Source organism: Nymphaea colorata, chromosome 12 (assembly GCF_008831285.2).
Source record: "Nymphaea colorata isolate Beijing-Zhang1983 chromosome 12, ASM883128v2, whole genome shotgun sequence".
In the NCBI taxonomy this organism is placed as follows: domain Eukaryota; kingdom Viridiplantae; phylum Streptophyta; class Magnoliopsida; order Nymphaeales; family Nymphaeaceae; genus Nymphaea; species Nymphaea colorata.
The window spans coordinates 4,630,577-4,649,260 of NC_045149.1; the positions used below are offsets into that span (position 1 = coordinate 4,630,577).

Here is an 18,684-nt window from a genome sequence, read left to right on the forward strand (position 1 = left end):
TTATTGACGACAAAAGAGTGAAGGTGGAAGATAACATTCCACTGTTGAAATGCCAGAAGGTGAATAGTAAGCCATGATTCTTCATCTCTAAAGAGTCCTATAAAAAGACTAAATATCAGGTCTAATTTTTAGCTATTGCCACTTTAGCTTAGGGGTATGGAAAAAGGGAGACTCGACTATGGTTTTACTTTTACATCATTGAAACAGTTATGGCTACGCATTCCAAAGTTTACATCCATGGGGAAAGGCCTGTTTAACATTCATGCCTCATATGAGGATGATATTAGGCTTACAGTCTCACCTAGTAAGTGGTTTCTGGTGGTCACTTGTTGATTGCAAATCTTGGGCTCTTAGCATGCCCTTGAAAATTGTATGGTCCAACCAAATTCAAATATGGATAAGGCTATCGAAACTTCTGGTAGAACTTTGGTCTCTAAGTGTAGTCAAAGTTATTGCAAATGCCATTTGGGGCATCCTTAATTGAAAGTTCATGTTTTTACTAAGAAATTTCATAATATGGTTTTGTACATAAAGACTGTCGTTGGAGTTTCAACTTGTAATGGATGTTATACTAGAAGTTAAGGAAAGAAAAGTCTTCTCTCTCAATCTTAAGTGCTATAATCAACTATTTTGATAATTCATATAAGGAAAAACTAGGGGACATCGGAGTATAGAGACCACCTCAAATGCATGGAGCTAAAACACATAAGAGGAAGCCAAAATACATCGGTAAACTAGTTGGTACAGAAATAACTTCTAAAAAGTTTGATATTTTACAGAAATATTTAAATAAAAGGATTGAAGAAGAAAAAAACTCTCTAAAAATCATGAATGATGTCTCCAAAGGTTAGCAAGAAAAGATGAATTTTGGTCTCTCTGACGTTGTGAGCTCATATTATTAGTGGGTCAAAAAAAATGACAAGTAAACTAGATGTGAACAACTTGCAACTGCTCTCTAAAATTGAGCAATGGTTGTTCCAGTTTCTCTACAATTGGCTTCACTCTTAAAAAGAACAAAAAAGTGAAATTTCTTCGTATGGACAAGGGAAAAGCTAAGTTGATGTGATCAGGTTTTCCTGTCAAGGTAAAGCCTAAAAAACACGTTTTGAGATAAAAAGAAATCAATGCTTTTAAGGTACAACTCAACTCCCTTAAAGCTACCAAAGGTCACCTAAAGACGAGTGTTGTGAATATCTACAGGTTTAGGAACCAATGAATAAATAAACTAATGTAGAAAACACTATGATCATAGGAAATGCTACAGAAGAAGAACAACTTGAAGATTCCTTTTAGTCCACGGAAATTTTGTTTCCCCCAGATGTGGCTCAGCAAATCCATTGTCATGGTGATGAGATGAGACCAAAAGGCTTTTCAAACATCTTAATATAAGCGGGGCTGGTTGGGAATCTACCACCTAATGCAGATCCCATGATGGAACATCCATGAGCTGGCAGCTAAACTAGCCTAGCATGATTTCATCAAAATTCATACATGAGAAGAAGTCGGAGATTGCAATTCTATCAATATGAAACTCAATGCAATTCAATTTGACAAATTTTGTTTGAAGTTCCCTCATCTTCGCTTGATTCAACATTTAGGTTTGCTATCTCCTTAATGTATGTTAGTTTCTACCGAATTTTACTTCACTTTAAAATAAATTAGGAATTTCATGAATTTACTAATACAACTGTTTATCTTGACCTAGATTTTAGAATTTAGAAACCTTGTTTTGTCAATTGTTTTTATAGATCTTTCATCATAGACAACCAGTTGTATACACGGGGGATTTCAACTCCATTCAAGGGGCTTTTGAAAAATTAGGCAAGAGACCGGCTATTGCTACATGCTTGACATTTTTGAACTTCATTAAGAACTATATTTCTCAAAAATTTGCCATTCAGATTTCATATTCACTTGATCGAATAGTATAATATGGGAAATGATGTCATGAGCAAACTTGAGCAATGCTATATCTCTAATGCATGAGCAGAGGAAACTCTCTAGCCCTTAGTTTGAAGATTTTGCCACAATCCATTCAATGAGGAGGAACGCATATGCTAGTGACAAGATGTCATTTTGCTACTTCCAATAATAGAAGAAGCTAGAGGGGTTTCAAATCCGAATGCTTATTGGAATGCCCACAACAAGGAATGTGCCATGATTAGATTACTAGAAAAACGTCAAGCAATTAAAAAATCATTAAAAGACTTGAGTAAAGCCCGGGCCAATGATTTGAACAAGGCAATTGCCAACCTCAAATAGAGAATCAACTGTGCACCACAACGAGAGGCAGAAAATGGCAATGTGGGGGCCGTTGATGAAGAACATGAGGTCAAGGTGCAATTCATTGACTTGCTCATTCCTGATGGAAAGCTAAGGAGACAAAAATCAAATGATAAGTGACCTCAAAATGGTAACCAAAGTACCAATTTTTTTTAAATATTTGGTCAAAGGCGAAAGATGGATGAATAAAAGGATAGTGATCTTGATGGTTTTTTATATCTCTAATATCTTTGAGATGAACACTTGATACATTGTAGAGTTGGTTGGCTGTTCGAACTCTACTAGTATGCTTCCCAAACTTTAAAGTTGGAACTCATGGTTGCAAATGGTGAAAACATTGTGCTTATTTCTCATGTTACCTTGGCAAGAATTGAGTGGGTTGTTTCACAATCTGTCAAAGACTACTTGGGGGCTTAACGGATCCCTGAATGGTTTCTATCAAAGACAGTGAAGAGTAGTTGGAAATGATGACAATGCTGCCATTAAAGGGTTTTTTTTTTATGAATGGTGAGTGTTGAGAAGTGTCAATAAGATCCACATTGTTTTAATTCTTAAAGAGCCCGACATCAACACAATGGACAGGTTCCAGCTGATCTTTTTATGCAATGGCGTTGTCAAATTCAAACAGTTACATGATGATGAAAATAATGATGTCTATACTAAGCAAGATCCTCCCCAAGAATCAAAACACTTTCTTACAAGAGAGAAGCATTCAAGACACAAGAGATCACTCATGTTGTTAGTCATAAATCAGCTTGTATTAAGATTGGCCTAAGTAATGTGCATAATGGAGTGGGTTGGAGATTCCTAAAAAACACTCTAGTTCACCTAAGATTTTGTCAACTTTGGACCGCCAGAATGATGATAACATTCAAAATAATTTCTTTTTTTGCTTTTAATCAATGATAAAGAATGTGTTTGATTTGAGCCCGAATGAAGCTTGAGACAAGGGGATACGCTCTCATCTTACCTCTTTATTACTGTCATGAAGGTTTTGACAAGGCATGTTCAGGTTGTAGTAACCTTTGACAACACTCGTGTACCATGTTTGGGTAAGGTAACTTCTTCCTGCTCATCTACAATTTATGCTGATGACATAATCTTCTTTATACATGGCAATAAGAAGTTCTTTCGAGTGCTAAGAGATTACTATGGAGAACTGAGTTGATTTGCTAAGAAATGCTTTTAAAAGTTCCATCTATGGATTTAATATTGACAACTACATTATAGAGGAGATGGAAAAAGAGTGGCATTGGAAGAGGGGAAATCTCCCAATGACATACTTAAATGCATTCTCGTCAACAATAGGTAAAAAATGTTACGTGGAAGAAAAAAAAGTTGTTTGCAAACTGATTATACCTCATCAAAGATCGAGATCCATCGAAGCGCTACGGGTAGGGCTGAGCCAGAATTTCGTTAGGGATAGTCAAATTATCTTTTTTGAATTTTTTATAGAGGCCGAGTGTTATCTTTCAAAATTTTAATTTTTATCGATTTGAACCAAATTATAACATGAGTGGTGAGTTCACTTTAACCTTGCCCTTGGCAATTAATGGGCTACTTAACCGGACAGTGGCAAAGCCAAAAATTTGTAGCTGAGGGATACTAATATAAAAAAATATTAAATTTGTGAGGCAGCAGCATGTAATAAGTCAAATTATATGGACGAAATAATATGCAAATAAAATAAATTATGTGGGTGTGCTTTAGCAAATGTGCATTTGCTGTACCAATGGCCATTAGCCAACCTAAGCCTCTGCATCCACCCGGCCTGGCCCGATAATGAGTTAGGCTCAGGTCAGCCCGACATCCAAAATTTGGGCCTAGGTTTGGCTCGACTCGAAAAACCCGAGCTCGAGCCCATTAAATTTAAAAATATATTTTTAAATAAAAATATATATAAATATAATTAATTATAATAAAATATTATAAATATATATTAATAAAAAATAAAAAAACTCATTATTGCGCCCACCCGAGCTTATCGAGCCGAGCCATGGCCGGATAAATTATCGGGCTGGCCCGGGTTCCTTTTTTCCTAACCCGAGTCGGGCAAGGTATCGGATACCCGGCGGCGGCCCGGCCTGGTGCCATGCTTAAGCCAACCCACTCTGTCATTGGGCAAATAGAACCAGGGAATTACTTTGTTTTGGCATTTCTATTTAATTTTGCTACGGTTTTTTCTAGTGAACTTACAAGTATACTGCCACATTCACATTTTTCTATTGAGGAACACTATTATTTAGTTGATCTTGGGGGCCCACCTTTTATCTTGATTACTGTTTGAATTTCAGAACCATCAATTTCTTGATCGTGATAAGAAAGCAACTGGTTAATTAAAATGATGATGTATCGAGGGGCACTGTTCAGTTGAAGAATGAGCATCAAGTCTAATTGCCTGAACCTTTTCTTGGCTGAAGAATTAAAATCAGCCGCTCGTCGAGCTGCAAGATGACTAAATGATTAAAAATCATCGCCAAAAGTCTTTAGCAACAGCATTAGCAACGGCTTATCATATAGCAATGATTTCTGGTATTTTTAGCAATGCTTTATGATGTTTTTATTGATGAGTTGTAGGTTTTTGAACAATCTGGCAACATCTAGAAGCTGACTGATTTAAATTCTCTATCATAGTTTGTTGTCAATGGAGGATGGAAGAAACATAATGATATAATTCCTGATCACAGAAATAGAAAAATGGGATGTACAATATTTGGTTCCTCGGATAATTCATATGGTATATATCTGCAGGCAATTGTGATGTTAATTTCATATGAGTATCTTCTAACAGAATTTAGGGTAGTTGTTTTTTTCGGAATGGACAGCTTGTGAATAAATTTTTGATGAACGAATTATCTTTTAAGATGCAGAATTTCAGCTGTTGACATTGAAATTTATCTCTCCTCTACCTTTGTATGTATTGGAGCTTAGTGCATTTCACCTGCAACGATTGAATTGAATGTTTAACACACAAGTCACCCTCATGTATGTGTGATAAGGTGTAAAAGAACAATAAACGAACAAATGACTCATATTCCATGCATTAAGATAGGGAATTAAGTGAAATTTAGAAAATATTATTAGATGGTTCTACTCTCTCATTTGTATGTGTGTCCTTATGTGCGATGTGTGTGTGCATGCATGCGACTATTTAATGGCGAGTACGCCTCACTTAAGCATCAGAGGGTGCATCAGGCCAAATCTTTCAGGAACGTATTCCTACGCGTAGCCGTCGCATAGAACTTTACTGCCATTTTGATCTCTTCACTCACGGTCTTTTTCCCTTCCCTGTCAGGAAAAGCCACTTTCTTGTTCTGCAATTTTTGTCTAAAATGATGACTTCAAGCTTGATCAATATATATACTCTATCATGACAACTAAATTTTTGGAATATTTTAGCATTCTTTTCACGAACCTAAGGTTGTGATCCATTAACTTGTCTTACAATTAAAGTTGGAGAACTTCGTGGTACTTGAATAGAAATGGTAAAAATATTACAGTAACTAAATAAAATAATCTCAAAACTGTTATTTCTACATAAAAATAGAAGGATGCCATAAATTCAAGTTGTATTAGCTCTCTCTCTCTCTCTCTCTCTCTCTATATATGTATATATATATATATATATATATATTATATATATATGGCTGTATGTGTGTATAAAGAAACTCTAATCTGATGGCTGTTGGATAACTAAAAAAATTATTTTACCACTAAAATCACTATTAAGCTATTGCTAAAACCACGGATGCTGTTGGATAACTAAAAAATTTATTTTACCACTAAAATCACTATTAAGCTATTGCTAAAACCACCATAAACCATTTTTATATCATAATCCGTTGCTAACGCCCTTATAGTAGCTGTTATTTGGCGATCAATTTTTATTTTTAGTCATTTAACAACAAAAGGCATGACTCCCTTTTGTTTTTTTTTTTTCCATTTACAAGAAAAGAAACTTTAGGCAGGGGAAGCCGTTGCCTCCCCCGACCTCCCGCCCCGCTGCCTTCACTGGTGGCTTGCGATGGCAGGACGGTGGGAGGTTGCCGGCCAGGGAGGCGACGGCCTCCCCTGCCTCAAATTTGTATTGAACGTTAAATTTTTTTTTTTAAAAAAAGGGGCACCAGACACTGCCACGACGCCTTCCTGTTGTTGGTGATGGCGCCCTCTGGTGGATGGCCCGCAGGCAAGGGGAGACGTCAGTGTTAATGGATGGAGACTACGACCTTGACACCTCCCTTCCCTGATGCCTTCCTCCGCGCTAACGCTTTGTTTGGTTGGAGTGAAAGGAAAGGATGGAAAGGGAAGGGAAGGGAAGGGAAAGGGAAGGGAAGGAAAATGAATGGAATGAAAATGAATGGAATGAATTGATTAAAAAGTTTGTTTGGATAAAAAGAAAAGAGAAATGAATGGAATGGAAAAAAAATGCTAAATAACACATGAATTTAGAATGAAGGAAAAAAAAAGAGGGGTAGAGTGGGAATAAAAAACTCTTTCACTTACATTTCTTTCCTTTCTTTCTCAATCCGTCCAATTTGAGAGGGAATGGATTTACACTAAACAATCCATCCATTTCCTTTTCTTTTCTTTCCCTCCCCTTGCAGCCAAACACCTTTTGCCCATTTCCCTCCCTTTCCCTCTTTTCTAATTAGCCAACCAAACAAAGGAGAGATTGCTCAATCCCTCCATTTCCCTCTCTTTCCCTCCTACCAAACAGGCCCTAAATCTCCGTTCGAACGGTTTTTTTTCTAACTCTTCATTTGATGAGAACATGGGCCGATGAAAGGCCCACAGCAGCCGACGCTCAGCTGGGTCATGAGCAAAGACGTTATATATATATATAATCTAACCACATGGATATGATATTAAATGTGACTTGATGAGGAACTTGACTTTAAACATGTTTTCTAATAATCAAATAAAGAAAAGAACAACGCTTTTAGCATCAATTTTTTTATAGTAAATAACTTGAACTAAAAGGATTGCCGGATGTGGAGGGGCTTTCTAACACAATGAGGAAAGAAAGGTTAATGTTTGCTCTAGAAATCCACCTCGATGATGTTGCAAGCTCGAGCTTTGCCATCCTTAATGGAATTTTTCTTGCGTAGAGTGTTTTGCACAATGCATGCACTTACAAAGTGAACAAAAAAGTACTTTGAAGCGTCCTTGTTAAAATTAAACATTGTATTTTGGAACGTTGAAGTGTTAGGAATCTTGGTGCTGGCTGAAGAAGGTTTCAGATTTCAGATCCAGTCCTTCCTAAAGAATGACAACTTGGTTGTTTTAAGAAAGAAGTTTTGGCACCCTTGTTTTTATCTACTTATGGTTACCCCATAGCAAGTGACAAATACTTGTTGGCCATTTACTCAATCCTTGTTGAAACTACGATAGAGATCATACTCATAGTAATGAATTTCCTTGTTTTTAATGTTTTCAGGTTTGCATTAGGTAGATAGCATTGCTCTATGGCCATCACGGTTGATCCAAGATCATGGGGTGATTCTAGGAGGCTGACACCATTTTTAGGCCACGAGTTTTTGGCTTGGGAGCATTGGTTATGTCAATGCCCCGATTTTGGCTTGGGCATAGTTGGTCATAAGTAACAAATAACTCATCATTTTGGCTTGGGGTGTAGTTGGTCATATGTATATAAGCTTCTGAATTTAAACATTTAAATGTTAATAATGGTTTGTTTGCTATGTCCATTTTTGTTTGATTGGGTTTGCTTGTTGTTTACATGCAAAAATTTTTAAACTTTGCATATAATCCGCTTGTTTGGGAAAATGAAAAATGTACTCACCTTCATTTTCTTTGTGCAGGACTCTAAGAGATGAGACTCATCCTGTCGATATAAGGTTTGACCATTTCTAACATCTTTACTAGGGGTAATGAAACCAATAACTAATTTTATGGCTATACCTATGTTTAGAAAATCTTATGATTTTGAAATCTATGTAGATAATCAGACTTTAGATTTACATGAACTGTTAATATGATTGAGGGACTTGGTTGATATTTTGGATCATCATTGAACCATGCAAATGAAACCTAAGTCTAATATCATGCATGCAAAACTAAGTTCAACTATATATGGGAGTTAAAATCCCAATGCTTGAAGTGTAATATCAAGATCCAATATCATGATTCATAATCTAAAATTGAATTTAGTAGATCTATATCTAATTAAATAAAAAATCCAGTATAAATAGTTCTTGATTCAAATTTAAACTGGATTGAGATAGGCCCAATTTGGAATTCAAGTAGGCTTTGAGTTCCGAGTTTAAGATCCAAAGTTCTCTTGATACAACTGCGAGATCCATGATCCAATTTCTACATTGTAGATCCAAAGTTTGAGATTTGAACCAATATCTATATTCAATATGAGATTAAATCCAAATTCAAATTCAAATATTCAAATTCATTTGTCCAGGAATCATGGTTTGATAGAAATTTGTGTTGTTCAGTCTTGGACATTTGGAATAGACCTAGCGAGGGCTTGTCCAAGGTCAGTCTAGGTTCAAGCCTTGAGTGGGTTGAGTAGGTTCTATTAGGTTAGTTCCGGTTCTAGGACTTGGAATAGATCTAGCTCAACATGTAGTGGGTTCTAGGACTGGTCTGTGCTAGGTCCTAGATGATTCAAATTGGGTTTAGTCCTAGACTAGGTTTCAACCATGCTTGAGCTTAGTGTCTAGAAAACTATTTTCAAATGAGTTTGGATTTGAGAAAACGTGCATTTAAGAAATCATGATTGGAAAGTGAACCAATGATACTATTTAGATTTGAAAATCATATTGAAATAGGAAATTGGATCCAAGGAATTAGATTTGAAAATCATATTGAATTAGGAAATTGGATCTAAGGAATTAGATTTGAATTTGGCTAATGGAGTTGCGCATGATCTATCTAAACTTGTTTGGAGATTGATTTTGATGAAAACGGGGTGCAAACTTAAAACAAGATTTATTTGGATTTGATTAGTCTTGGAGTCAAGTTTGAAATATGATTTTGTTGAAAATGGTTCTCGATATAGGTACAAAATTGTGGCTTGATGGAAATAATTCTCGATTTTTGGAAATTGGCTTTAATGAAGGTTGGGTACGGTTGTTTGGACTGGATTACCTAGATTTGGACTTTGAATATCAATTTTATGGATTTCAAATAGACAAATTTGCAAAAATTGGATTTGGTTTAGTATGATGAAATAAAATTAAAATATTGATTTTAAGAATTAGATGAAATTCAAAATTGGATTTTAGATTTTGAAAACATTATTGATGTAGCTTGGGGGTTGTGCAAATGATCATTTAAGTTTCACAAATTATGATGGCCAGCCAGAAAAGAGAATTGACCAAATAGCATCTTGTCAGATTCAAAACCATAGGCTGGAGAAGCCCATCACCACAGAACTGCACGCTGCGTGTGGGGTGAACAACAGCTGCATGTTGAAAACCATGCCCAAACTTAATGATATAAACACTTCAAGAGTTACACTCTTGAAGATACCAGTTGCTTCAAGCAATCACACAAAGACAAACCTCAAACTAGAGGTGAAAAGACCATATATTTAATCTCAAAAATATACATAAGGTCAGGCCTCTCAAAGTCTTACAAAAACAAGTGAACAACCACCTTATAAATAGAGGAAGACTACCTTAGAGAGAGGAGGATCTAGTCATTGGACTAGTTCCAACAGCTAGAAATCTAGTCATTGGGACTAGTCCACTCCTAGTCAATAGTTAAAAAAGAAAAAGATAAAAGTGAAAATAAAAAAGTAAGTAAGAAAAATACATAAAGAAAAAGGAAAAATTACATAAACAACCTAAGTACCTGAATATATATATATATATATATATATATATATATATATATATATATATATATATATATATATATATATATATATATTAGCTGACTAATATATGAAATATAAATATATATAGATATAATATATAAATTTGGATACATACATTCTAACCCCCCTCCACCCCCTCTCAAACTTACGATGTGATCACCTTAAGTATGCCAAGAAGAAATTGAAACCTGGCAGCAGCAAGAGCCTTGGTAAATAAATCTCCTAGTTGATATTCAGATGGAACATATAAGAGGTCAATGTTCTTCTGAAGAAACTCTTCACGAACATAATGACAATCTATCTCTATCTCTGTATGTTTTGTTCTTTCATGCAATGTGTGATTGCTAGCAATATAAATTGCACAATTGTTGTCACAACAAAGCTTAACAGGATTAGCGAGATGAATTCCTATATATTTCAATAAACTTTTGAGCCACACAATTTTCATTGTTGCAGATGTCATGGCTCCATATTCAGCTTCAGTTGATGATAGAGATACCTTGTTTTGTTTCTTGCATCGCTAGGAAATTAATGAATTACCTAAAAACAAACAAAAACCAGTGGTGGAGGGCCTATTATTATTGGGATCTTTCCCCAATCAGCATCTGTATAAGCAATTAATTCTAATTTAGAAAATGAATATAAGAAAAGCCTTTTGTTGATTGTATTCTTGATGTAACGCACAAGGTGTACTGAAGTGGGTCTTTGTTGAAATTGACTTATAACATGAACCGCATGGGCAATATCTGGTCTGGTGATAGAAAGATAAGAAAGAACACCAATAATTTGTCGAAATGGAATGGGGTTCTCTAATATCTCTTCATCATCAATCTTCATTTTTACTCGTAGAGCTTTGGAGTGTCTACAATTTTGTCATATGAAATACCTGCTCTGTTAATTATTTCACTAGCAAACTTCGTTTGTGAAAGCAAGTAGCCTCTTTTGCTATAAGCAACTTCAATTCCAAGAAAATATGTTAGTCTTCCCAAATTAGTGATTTGAAAGCAATTCTTAAAAAAATTATTTTATTTTTATGATTCCTCTATCATCACTGCCTGTAATTAACATATTATCAACATACAACAATAATACAATTATACTCATAGAAGTGTTTTTCATAAACATCGCGGTATCTGAATAGCATGATTGAAACCTTGATCAAACACAACACTACTAAACTTGTCAAACCAAGCATTGAGAGCTTATTTTAAGCCATAAAGAACTTTCTTAAGTCGTAAAACTTTATTTTGAGGCAAGTCAAGTCCAGGAGAGGCACTCATGAAAACTTTTTTATTTATATTGTCATTTAGAAAACATTTTTAACATTCATTTGAAAAATAGACCCTTGTTTAGTAGAAACAATGACAATAAGGGTTCTATCGGAGGTCATACGACTAACTGAAGCAAAGGTTTCTTCATAGTGAGTCTCATATTCTTAAGCACAACCCTTAGCAACAAGTCTAGCCTTTTACCTTTTTAGTGTCTCATCATTTCTAGTTTTGACTTTACAGATCCACCTACGTCTTATGGTCTTTTTCCCTATAGGTAAAGAAACAATTTTCCAAGTCTCATTACTTTCAAGGGCTTTAAGCTTATGATTCATGGCTTCAATCCAATTTGGATCTTCCTTAATCTCAATGTAAGATCAAGGCCATAAAAAGAATGATGTGTCTAAGACAAACTCGTTATGTAGGAGAAAAAGACATGAAATAAATCTTTGGGGATGCCTAATATACCTTTGGGACCTTCTAGGATTGAATTGATTAGTTTCTTGAGTTGCATGACTTCTTCTCTTATAAACAATAATATAACCATCTTCTTCAATTTCTTCAACTTTATCCTCATCATTAGAATCATCATCATTACTGAAATCAGTCTATAGAAAAGCATAATCCTCTAGTTGTTTGGGTTCACTCTTAAAGCCATCTTTATCTTTCAAAAAAATCACATTTCTAGTAACATAGACTTCATCTCTTTCAATATCATAACATCTATAATGATTTTGTGTTTTTGAGTATCCAATGAACACATAATTAATAGCTTTTAAGGAAAGTTTATATTTTTTGTTACTTAAAACATAACATTTACAGCAAAAAATTTTAAGTCTATTATAACTTGGCTTAATATTGTATAATTTTGAAATGAAAAAATATGTTTCAAGATTTTGGTAGGCATTATATTAATAAGTAGGTTGATGTTAAAATAGCTTCATACCAAAAATTTTTAAGAACATTTTAGCATAAAAGAAGTGTTTTTGTGGTTTTAATAATGTATTTGTTTTTGTTCAACCACTCCATTTTGTTGTGGAGTTATTAGGCAAAATTTTTGATGTGTGATGTCTTTCTCTTTTAGGAATTGTTGAAATAAATTCTCCTCCCGAATCACTTCTAAAACCTTTAATGTTAGTATCGAATTGGGTTTTAATCATGGTATAGAAATTCTTAAAGTTTACAAATACCTACGGTTTGTGTTTGAGACAGCAAACCCAAGCATGTCTAGAGAAATATCAATAAAGATCACATAATGTAGTAATCCTCCTTTAGACATAATAGGTGTGGGTCCCCACACATTCAAATGCACCAATTCAAAAGGCATGCGGGCAACAAAATTTCTATTATCAAAATGTAAGACCTTCATTTTTGCCTTGACACAATTATTACAACAAAAAGTCTTTTAACAATGTTTTCCTAAGAAGGAAAGATGAGACATTTTCTTTAAATTTGAATGTTCAAGTATTTGGTGCCAAAAGTTTGAATATCACATTCTTTGATGATATTGCATGAGGGTCTTAAAAGGTCCAAAAAAACAATGTAGTAGAGATCATTTGTTCTAAAACTTTCTCCAATCGTTTTCTTGGATAAACGGTCATGTATCAGACATTTATATTATGAGAAAACTATATCAAAACCAAGGTCAGCTATTTGTGAAACGGATAATAAATTCAAGTTCAATTTAGGAATACATATAACTTGGGTCCCTTTCAAAATTTTGGATTCAAATGTTTGATCAAGATTTTCAATAAAGTCAATCTCTAGGAGTTCCATCAACCGTTTTCATAAAAGAATATGAATTATTTTTTGTGCATTTGGTGAGAAGGATCCACAGAGTCATATGAAAGGATGCACCTGAATCAATAATCTAATAAGACTTACTTGATAAAGAAGACGCAATAATAGCTCCTAATGTTGAAGGTGCACCTCTTCCCTTAAGCAATGTTTGAATGGCTTCATTGATTCTTGGTTGGGGAGCACTTATGAGTTGAGCAAGATTAAATAAACTTGATTTTTTTTTCTTCTTGAATGAGAGCAGCCACATTACTTCTTTTATCAACATTTCTTAGATTTGAAAATTTGGGTTTTATATGTCCTTCTTCTTGATAATGATAACAAATAATTCTCCTTCTTCCTCCTTCATTTGATCGGTTGAAATGTGGAGGTCGATATGACTTTAAGTAGGCCCCGGCCTAGATGTAGCAAGAACATTGCTTGTTTTTCCTCTATCATTACAAAGCCGATTGTCCTCCATTTGAAGTTCAACAATAGCATCATTCATTGATGGTGTTTTAGGACAGTGGTGCAAGAAAGTTTTAACACCATCAAATTCAGGTTTTAGACCAATGACAAACTTGTAAAATTTATCACGTTAAGTTTGCTTTTTCTTAAGAATAAGATCTTGTGCATCAACCCAATGTGGTTCAAAAATACTCAAGTCATCATTCAATTGATCCATTTTAGCTACATAGTTATTAATAGATCTATCTCCTTGTTAGAGGTTGTGAATCTTGAGTTGAATATTGTGCTTATAAGCAACATCCTTCATAGTATAAGTTTTCTTTAGGTATTCCCATGTTTCTTAAGCAGAATTTAATTTTGAAATCTATCAACTAGTATCATTGTCTACACAAGTCAACATCCATGTGATAAACTTGTGATGACCTATTTTTCATTCTTCCTACTTTTTATTGTACTCAACCACAACCTTTTCTGTTTCCGTTCCACCTAATTCATCAGCCCTTCCATCAACAACTTTGGTCAAAACTAATTGAGGTTCAATTTTTGTCTTCAACTAGTCCCCAAAGGTTTGTACTGCCGATGAAATGTTTTATAGTTTTAACTCATTAGATATAATTTGTTGATGAAAGTTTAGGAAATGGAAGAGAAGAAACTTTTTCATCCATTAAGCACAATCAACAAAGATAAACTACTTATAGTTTTATTGAAGCTTGCTGCCACGTGAAGAATAAATAGTGAAATCAGCCACAAGGACAACAATTAAGAAGCTTGGGATGACAATGTCAAAATAGTGACAAAAATAACTGAAAAGTCCACAAGAAACAACCACCAAAGGCCAGTAAGAAGACAACACCTCTTGTGCAAAATAGCAAGAACTAATCTTTCAACACCTTAAATTCAGCAAACGAAAAGCCAAACAACGGCTCTGATACCATAAAACCAGGCCCAAACATGATGATAGAAACACTTCAAGAGTTACATTCTTGAAGTGTTTCTATCATCATGTTTGGGCCTGGTTTCAGCTGCTTCAAGAAGTCATACAAGGACAAACCTCAAAGTAGAGGTGAAAAGAACATGTATTAATCTAAAAAAATATGCAAGATCTGGCCTCAAAGCCTTACAAAAACAAGTGAACAGCCACCCTATAAACCCATCCCATCAACATGACTTTATGCTTCTATTGTTGGCTTTGTTGGTACCACTTCTTCTTCTTCTTCTACTTTTCTCTCTCTCCCCCTCACTCTCTTTCCTACCTATTTATGTCATGTGATTATGGGATTACAGAAGTTCTGAATTGTTTAATACTATTGTCACTAATTTGAAACATTTTTTTACGATACAAAAAACTATATGCTTCCACAAAGGGAATCTTTCATAGATTTGGTGTCTTCTTAGAGAACTTTGAGCTAATCCACTCAACCGATAGCAAGAGGCTTCCTTACACTCTCCAAGTCAACTATAATTGATTTATCCTTGCTTTCCCTTCTCCCATCTCTGCTTCTTATGCAAACAATTTCAAGTCCGATTATGTGCAGAATTCATTGGCTTGACTTGGGTAGAATTCAAGAGTCATCGTTTGGGAGCATAGAAAAACTATTTTGCTACTCAAGCCACTCATAAACTCATGGGTACTGTAGAAACACGATCACAGAGAAAGAGAATACGAGGAATGTAACGTGGAAAAACCCTCAACAAGAGGAAAAAAACCACGGATGAGGAGGAGCTGGTTGCCCACTAGCCGCCAGACTCTCTCTCTCTTAAGATTTCATTAACCATAAGGATTAGGGTTACACGACTTAAGTAATGCCCAACAAGGGCTACAAGATGGATCGGGTATGGATTCGGACCCGGTCCCGAGACCCGTCTAACATACTTCAACACTCCCCTCAAGTTGGGCACACATATCAAACATGCCCAACTTGGATACATTTCTCTCCAATGAAGTTGAAGATAGAGCTTTCATCAGAACATCAGCTGTTTGGTCTTAAGATCTCATGTAAGGAAGTACAAGTTCTTTAGCATCAATTCTCTCTCGAATGAAATGTCGGTCAATCTCAACATGCTTTGTTCTGTCATGAAGCACAGGGTTGTTAGCCAAGTTGATTGCAGACTTGTTATATCGCAATACATCTTCATTGGTTCTTCAACCTTTATACCAATATTTGTCAATAATACTTTTAGCCACAAAAGCTCTGAAACTCCCATAGCCGCGGCTCTGTATTCTGCTTCAGCACTGGAACGAGAACACACATCTTCCCTTTTACTTCTCCACACTATGAGATTCCCTCTCAAATAGATACAATAGCCAGAGGACCTCCTAGTGTCAATACAGGCTGCCCAGTCTGCATCTGAATAACCTTCAATCCCAAGAGTGTCTTGCTTGACATACAAAAGACCTTTGCCAGGATTTCTCTTCAAGTAGCACAAGATCCTGTCAACAGCCTTCATGTGGGCATCCGTGGGAGCATGCGTGGACTTTCTCATCACAATCACAGCAAAGGTAATATCAGGTCTAGTGAGAGTAAGATAAATCAACTTCCCTACAAGACATTGATATCTTCTTTTGGCCTCTTCACAAAGAGGCTCCCCATCTCTAAGTCTTAGCTTATGGCCAGCATCTAGAGGAGTAGAAGCTGGTCTACACCCTAATTTTTCGGTCTCTTTTAACAAATCTAGGGTGTACTTCCGTTGATTTAGCACGAAGCTAGTCCCAGGGCTAGCAATTTCAATGCCAAGGAAATATTTCAACTTATCAAGGTCCTTGAGATCAAACTCGATCGCCAACAGTTTCTTTAACTTAATTATTTTATCTTTATCATCACCTGTGACAATCATATCATCAACATATACCAACAAAATAGTAACCTTTTGTTCATTTCTCTTCACAAAGAGTGTATGATCTCCATTCCCTTGCTGGTATCCACATTGTCTCATGACAAGTCTAAGTCGTTCAAACCATGCTCGAGGAGATTGCTTGAGCCCATATAAAGCTTTCCTTAACTTGCAACATTTTCCAGGTTCCTCATATCGTGGAGGCATACACATATATACTTCCTCTTCAAGGTCTTCATTGAGAAATGCGTTCTTGACATCAAGTTGGTACATCTTCCACTCATTCATCACAGCTAAGGAGATAATGACTCTGACAGTCTTCATCTTCGCAACAGGAGCAAAGGTCTCCAAATAATCAATCACATATTTCTGACTAAACCTCTTGGCCACAAGATGAGCTTTGTATCTTTCAACACTTCCATCTGGTTTGTACTTGATTGTGTAGACCTACTTAGATCCAACCAAGTGAGCCGCCTCAGGAATCTTTATAACTTCTCATGTCATGTTTCTTCTCAGGGCTTCCATCTCTTCTTGCATTGCATAAGTCCACTTGGGATCACTTTGAGCCTCAGCAACATTCCTGGGAATCATAGCCAAAGAAAGAGAAGATACAAAACATTTTAGTCATTGCTCAGTCTCGAATATGAAACAAAATTACCAATAGGATGTTGAGTACATGACCTGACACCCTTTTGCAGGGCGATGGAAAGCTCTTCACTTGCAATAACAGTCTGAATCTCTTCTTCAACAGGTTGCTTCTGAGCACGACTTCGGTCATCCACAGAAGGACTAACTGGATTGGGAGCAGAGTTCTCACCACCTGTCATCTCCTCAGTACAGACTCTTCGCCTAGAGTAAACTTGCCCAAACATACGATTGCATTCCTCTTCTGCCCCAGTAGAACACTCTCCATTTTTCTCTTGTTCAAGCACCTCAATAGAGGGACCAATGGATTCACGCCTGTAGTCTAAAAAATCTGTAAACAGAATTTCCTGACTCGAAGAATACTCTTCCTTTGGCATAGAATTCTCCCCCTAAAGAGGATTCTCACCAAAATAGGAAGCATGTTCAAGGAAATTGACATCTTTGGTAACATAGGCACGACCAGTGGAAGGGTCCCGACACTTATACCCTTTTTGAGTGGGAGAATAACCTAGAAATACACCCTTAATAGACCTTGGATCAAGCTTTTTAATGTGAGGACTATGATTGTGAATAAAGCAAACACAGCCAAAGACTCTTGGTGGAAGAGAGAAAGGTTCACGATTCCCCAGTAACATAGAGTGAGGCGTCTGCCCATTCAACACACGACTAGGCAAACGGTTTATAAGATATGCATTGGTCAACACAGCATCCCCCCAATACCTTTTTGGAACATGACGTTGAAAAAGAAGAGCTCGAGTCATATTCAATAACTGACGATTCTTTCGTTCAGCAACTCCATTTTGAGGAGGAGTATAACTACAGGAAGTCTCATGAACAATTCCTTTTTTCGAAAGAACTTATCAACAGACTGACACATATACTCACGAGCATTGTCAGATCGAAAGGTCTTAACAGATGCTCCATATTGAGTTTCCACATAAGCAATGAAAGTCTCTATGGCAGTAGGAACTTCACTACGATCTTTAAACAAGTAGACAATAGTGTTACGAGAACAATCATCTATAAAGGTGATAAAATACTGAAAACCATGATAAGAAGGAATCTCTGAAGGCCCCCACACATCAGAATAAATCATGATAAATACCTCATTAGACCGATGGCTAGACAAAGGATATGAAGCCCTAACATGTTTGGTCAGGTGACAGACATCACAGGACACCATAGTCATATCTAACCTGGAACATAAATCAGGAAACAACTGTCTAAGAATTCCAAAAGGCAAGTGTCCAAGGTGCTCATGCCACCATAGAAGCAATTGAAGGGACTCCTCTCTGTTCTTCGTTGCTTGACTGACTGTCGTCATGAGAGCCTGAGCAGTACGCATAGGTACGCTCTGATACCACTTGTCACGGGCCGAGTTTCTCGAGCCCGCGCGGCGTCGAAGGCGTTCGCCAAAGCCTTCGGTCAGCCGACTCATCTCTTAAGCTAGCAAAAGCATTCATCTTTTCTTCGGGACTGTGGACTAAACGAGGAGTGCAAAGCACTCAGCACACCATCACCCAGGTTTATCCCATTGTCGGCCATCGGCAAGCCATGGCC

General features: G+C 36.2%; 1 protein-coding gene across 2 annotated transcripts in view; it reads right to left on the bottom strand.

Annotated features, from left to right (window-relative positions):
• The window catches only part of LOC116265875 (uncharacterized), a 62,137-nt gene that overhangs the window by 15,794 nt on the left and 27,659 nt on the right, over positions 1-18,684 (bottom strand). The window lies entirely within an intron of this gene.